Here is a 6,174-nt window from a genome sequence, read left to right on the forward strand (position 1 = left end):
TTGGACTGGCCCACAGTGGCACAGGGGAATCCCCCGGAGGGTGGGGGGGCGGGGTAGTGGGGCCCTACGGGTGATTCCTCTAAACCACTGTGAGCCAGTGCAACCCTGGCCAGATGCCTCCGAATTTGGCCATGAAGGGAATCAGGAGGGCACCTGTTTTTGGTAATTACAGAGTCACACCAACCCTGGGGGGGGGAGCTTCCGGTTGCACCGCCTTTGATCCTACCACCCAGGGTGGGCCGCCGCCCTGCTCCTCATTTAGTACACCACTCTGGTCATGCACCACAGGTAACATTTTATGACATCACAGCGACACTGTTGAGCCTGTCACTTTCTGCCCATTGTTCATAAATCCCCCCTGCCGCCACAGTTTATTGTTTATCATAAATGACGCAGTGGTCCACTATAGTCTCTTACTGTACAACACCCCACTCATATCTATTTCCAATCAGAAATTGCGATTCATATAGTAAATCCTGTGGGAACCCGGCTGCATTATGGGAGATCTGACAGAAAAAAAAAATATATATCTATATATATATATATATATACACACACACACACACATTTTGTTAATGAATATTGTACAGTAACAATGCTAGAACTGTGTTACTGTTTATAGATCTGGCAGATACTCTTGTAGAACCTCAGCATGAATAGCACTGTGTGGTGTCAGCAGCTATATATCGGCTGGAGTGCCTGTTAAAGTCCCATTTGAGATGTGATTGCAGCACAGTCAGAGCATAAGCTATGAATGCTTTGTCTCCAAATGAAGATTGCAGTAGCCGGATGTTTCATGATTTAGCTTTTCCCTCCATAAATCACATCTACATGTATTAGATGCAGCAACGGTGACATAGGAATGACTGAGCATAGGGTCTTCTCGGCCAACGACCAAAGTGATTAATACTGGTTTATCCTATAACCAGCCAGGGAGCTTTGTACCCTGTCCTATAATGCTGTCTGACCTTTAACCCTTTCACTGCTGCTGGTTGACCCCATGGCCCTTGCTCGTTGGACTTACAATGGTAATAATCAGTAGCATGTCACCACTGTGGTTCTTTATTAAGTCGCCATTGTACTGTATGAACAAGTCAACGTTTATCCAGTGTGCAGATTAACTGCTTCTCTGCTGCATTTAGGTAAGAGACATGTTATAAATTAATCTTATGGTAAGAGATTTAGGAGTTAGGTTTGTAAAGTGCACACAACGAGGCACAATTTAAGCTTCTTCAGTTGTGATGAAAAGTCACTGCGTTTACCCATATATTATACGCAGCAATATACAAGAGAATCATGGCTCACAAGAACAGAAAACATGTAAGCACATATTCCCATTTTAATAAATAAACTCTAATGTTTGTTGCTTCTCCAGCAGCAATTCTGGCTCTACAATAAATGTACATCCAGGGGGCACAATGTTAACTTGAAAAAAAACCACAAATATTTTCTTGATCTCTAACCAATATTTGACCTTGCTTAGCCCACGGCACAATCAGTACTGGAGGAAATAAGGCCCGGGTGCAGGGGGCATTACCACATGAGGGGGCATGGCAATGCCCCCTATTCAGTAAGTAACTGTGGTAAATCATCACACAAAGAGTTCAGAGCTATGATGCAAATCGCTGAGAATCATGACATCACCCTCCTAGAATCAGATTTGTTGTTATGGGAAACACAGTTTCTCTCGGGGGTTTTGAACTTTCTACACATGGCAAGGCCGGATTAAGGGCCACATGGGCCTGGAGCTGAAAATATTCAAGGGCTATAGTGAGAAAATGGAGGTGTAATCAGTGCTGTGTGGCTGTGGCCAGAGCCATATGGGCATGTACACCCCCTACCCTATCAGCTCCAATGTCTCCCTAAATATGTAAAAATAAAAAAAATTGCATAATTTTGTGAGAAAAATAAAAATACAATCTTAATAGTTATGCTTCACGGCAGACCATGTGGCCAGCTGGTGGCTAGTGATCATCATACTGTACTGCCATGATGATGGGCCTATTTTTATGTGGAGGCCTGGAGCTGGAGCTCCATCCGCCCCATTGTTAATCTGACCCTGACAGTGCCAGATTAAGGTCCTCATGGGCCTGGAGCTGAAATTTCTGAAGGGCCTATTGTGTGCCACTGCAGGGAATGTGACCAGCACGGCGGGTGTGTGGTTAATGATATGGGTGTGTGATCAGTGCTGTATATATATTTTATGTGTTTGTTTGTATGTGTGTGTGTGTGGGGTTCCTGTCTATAGACAGACAGTTAAAAGATAGACAGTCATTAGTTAGACACTATGGGGGAGATTCAAATGTTTGAAAAGTCGGTTGGCTGTCTGTTTTTTCCTGTCTATTAGATAGGAAAAAACAGACTCCCAACTGACTTTTCAAACATTTGAATCTCCCCCTATATGGTCGACAGTCAAAAGTCAGACAGGGTCAAAAGTTAGACAGGGTCAAAAATCAGACAGGGTCAAGGTCAAAAGTCAGACACAAAAAAAATGTTGGTTTTTTTTTCCTGTGTTTTTTATAACTTTACATAGTAACATAGTATCTGAGGTTGAAAAAAGACAATTGTCCATCGAGTTCAACCTATTTGTGGTGTCCTATGCATGATGATTTGACTAAAATTTCTGACTGATGCTGCTGTCGGCCATTGCATTTTATCCCTATTTATAGTAACTATAATGCATGACTATGCACCATACCCCTGGATATCCTTATCCAATAGGAATTTATCTAACCCATTCTTAAAGGTGTTGACAGATTCCGCCATTACAACTCCCTCGGGCAGGGAATTCCAAACACGTATTGTCCTTACCGTGAAAAAGCCTTTACGCCGTATTGTGCGGAATCTCCTCTCCTCTAACCTGAGCGAGTGTCCACGAGTCCTCTGTGTTGATCTAACCAAAAACAGGTCCCGCGCAAGCTCTGTGTATAGTCCCCTTATATATTTGTAGATGTTGATCCTATCCCCTCTTAGTCTCCGCTTTTCCAATGTAAACATGCCTAGTCTTCCAAGCCTTTCCTTGTATTCCATCGTCTCCATGCCCTTAATTAGTTTGGTCGCCCTCCTCTGTACCTTTTCAAGCTCCAGGATATCCTTTTTGTAGTACGGTGCCCAGAATTGTACACAGTATTCAAGGTGTGGCCTCACTAGTGATTTATATAACGGGAGTATAATACTTACACAGGAAAATGGAAAGTGATAGGTGCAAAAACACATATAAGAGGGTCCTTACATCTGATATAGATGAATGTGAGAAAGTCCCCTTGTAATCCCTTTATAGAGTGTTTGTAGGTGTCCTCTGTGACGTCCTCCAAAAAGTAGTCTCTTATCTCAAGACAAAAAAGCAAATCATAGGGCAGACCAATTTGGAAAAGGACGGGACAACAAAATTTATTTCACAGAACACTCACAATAGGTAAAAAGATACAAGGCATATAACCACACACGTAGGTGGGTAAACAGGGTGGGTAAACAGCTCCACTGCTCCACACCTGGTAAAAAGGAACTGCTCCCCGCCGCTAGATGCCGCTGCAGGAGGCGGTGACTGAGTACTCAGTGGAGCTGTCTTCTTTGGATGACCTTCTTCCCTTCTGATCCGCTGTAGAAGTCCGGATTCTTCAGTGTTTCCTCTTGGGAGGGTAATTCGTTTTCCAGCTGCCAGCACCCTGTTTACCCACCTACGTGTGTGGTTATATGCCTTGTATCTTTTTACCTATTGTGAGTGTTCTGTGAAATAAACTTTGTTGTCCCGTCCTTTTCCAAATTGGTCTGCCCTATGATTTGCTTTTTTGTCTTGAGATAAGAGACTACTTTTTGGAGGACGTCACAGAGGACACCTACAAACACTCTATAAAGGGATTACAAGGGGACTTTCTCACATTCATCTATATCAGATGTAAGGACCCTCTTATATGTGTTTTTGCGCCTATCACTTTCCATTTTCCTGTGTATCTATTGTTTGTGGAATTTTTGTGAAAGGTTCCAGTGTTAGTGGTTGGCTGCACACACAATATTGGCAGCGCATGGTGTTTAATTTATTTTCGCATTTCCGGGAGTATAATACTCTCGTCCCTAGCATCAATACCCCGTTTTATGCATGCTAATATCTTATTAGCCTTCTTTGCTGCAGTCCTACTTTGGGTACTACTGCTTAGCTTGCTATCTATGATGACACCTAAGTCCTTTTCCAGTACAGAATCCTCTAATTTTACCCCATTTAGTAGGTAGGTGTAATTTTTGTTCTTGTTACCACAGTGCATTACCTTACACTTGTCTGTGTTGAAGCGCATTCTCCATTTGGCTGCCCATGCTTCTAATTTAACTAAGTCGTTCTGAAGAGACTCGGCATCCTCCTCTGTATTTATAGCCTTACACAATTTGGTATCATCTGCAAAAATTGACACCATGCTCTCTAGACCTTCTGTTAGGTCGTTAATGAAAATATTGAACAATAGCGGTCCTAATACGGAGCCTTGCGGCACACCACTTAGCACTTCAGTCCAAGTTGAAAAAGATCCATTAACCACAACGCGCTGCTTCCTATTATCTAACCAGTTTTTGACCCAAGTGCATATTGTGCTTCCTAGCCCTGATTCTTGTAGCTTGTAGATAAGTCTCATGTGTGGTACAGTATCGAACGCTTTGGCAAAGTCTAAAAAGATTACATCCACGTCTTTACCCTGATCTAGGTTTGCGCTTACTGTTTCATAAAAGCCAAGTAAGTTGGTTTGACAGGATCTGTCCTTCATAAACCCATGTTGATTCCTTTTAATGACCTTATTGGTTTCAAGGAACTTCTGAATACTATCTCTTAGAATACCTTCCAATACTTTCCCCACTATAGATGTAAGACTAACTGGTCTATAATTACCTGGTTCAGCTTTACTTCCCTTTTTGAATATAGGCACTACTTCCGCTATACGCCAGTCTTTGGGAACCATACCTGATATAACTGAATCCTCAAAGATCAAAGATAGCGGTTTTGCCAGTTCAGAGTGAAGCTCCATTAGAACCCTTGGATGAATACCATCGGGCCCTGGTGATTTATTAATCTTTAAATGTTTTAATCGGTCACAGACTACTTCCTCACTTAAATAAGTACCTATCAGTGTGATATTCTCATTATTGAGATTGTGTGTCAGTCCCTGAATTGGGTCCTCTCTAGTGAATACTGTTGAAAAAAACTCATTTAGTGTGTCCGCTATGTCATTATAATTTTTGCTTAAGACTCCCAACTTGTCTTTTAAAGGGCCTATACTCTCCTTCTTTAATCTCTTGCTATTAATGTATTTAAAGATTTTTTTAGGATTCGCTTTGCTTTCCTTTGCTACTAGTTTTTCAGTTTCTACTTTAGCCGCTCTTATTTCCTTTTTGCAATTTTTGTTACATTCCTTATAGTGCTGAAATGACTCTGCTTCCCCGTCAGATTTGTATTTTTTAAATGCTCGCCTTTTCTTGCCCATAAGTTCCTTAATCTTTTTGTTAAGCCACATCGGTTTATGATTTTTATTCCCTTTTTTGCTACTCATAGGAATATATTTGAGTGTATTTTTAGCTAGCAGGAATTTTAGTACCTCCCATTTCTCTGTAGTATTTTTTCCTAAAAACAAACCTTCCCATTCAATATCCCTGAAAAATACCCTCATCTTTTCAAAATTTGCTTTGCTAAAGTTTAAAGTCCTAGTTGAGCCAGTATAGGGCTGTTTGTAGAAACTGATATTGAATGTGACCATATTGTGGTCGCTGTTTCCTATGGGTTCCCCTACTATAATACCTGATACCAAATCCCCATTGTTTGTTAATACCAGGTCTAAGATTGCATTGTACCTAGTTGGTTCCTCAATTAGTTGGACTAAGTAGTTATCATTTAGTGTGTTTAAAAACATATTGCCCCTAGCAGTATCACATGAATCGTTTTTCCAGTTTATCTCTGGATAGTTAAAATCTCCCATCACTACTATGTCTCCTACTCCTGCTGCTCTTTCAATTTGCTTTAGTAACAATTCATCATCAGATGCGTTGATACCAGGTGGCCTATAGCATACACCCAATACTAACTTTTTTATTCCTTTTTCCCCGCATGCAATTTCTACCCATAATGTCTCAACAGTGTCTACAGTCCCCTCCTGAATATCTTCCCATATATTAGGTTTTAAAAACGGCTTTACGTACAGA

Source organism: Pseudophryne corroboree, chromosome 8, assembly GCF_028390025.1.
Source record: "Pseudophryne corroboree isolate aPseCor3 chromosome 8, aPseCor3.hap2, whole genome shotgun sequence".
NCBI classification, from domain to species: Eukaryota; Metazoa; Chordata; class Amphibia; order Anura; family Myobatrachidae; genus Pseudophryne; species Pseudophryne corroboree.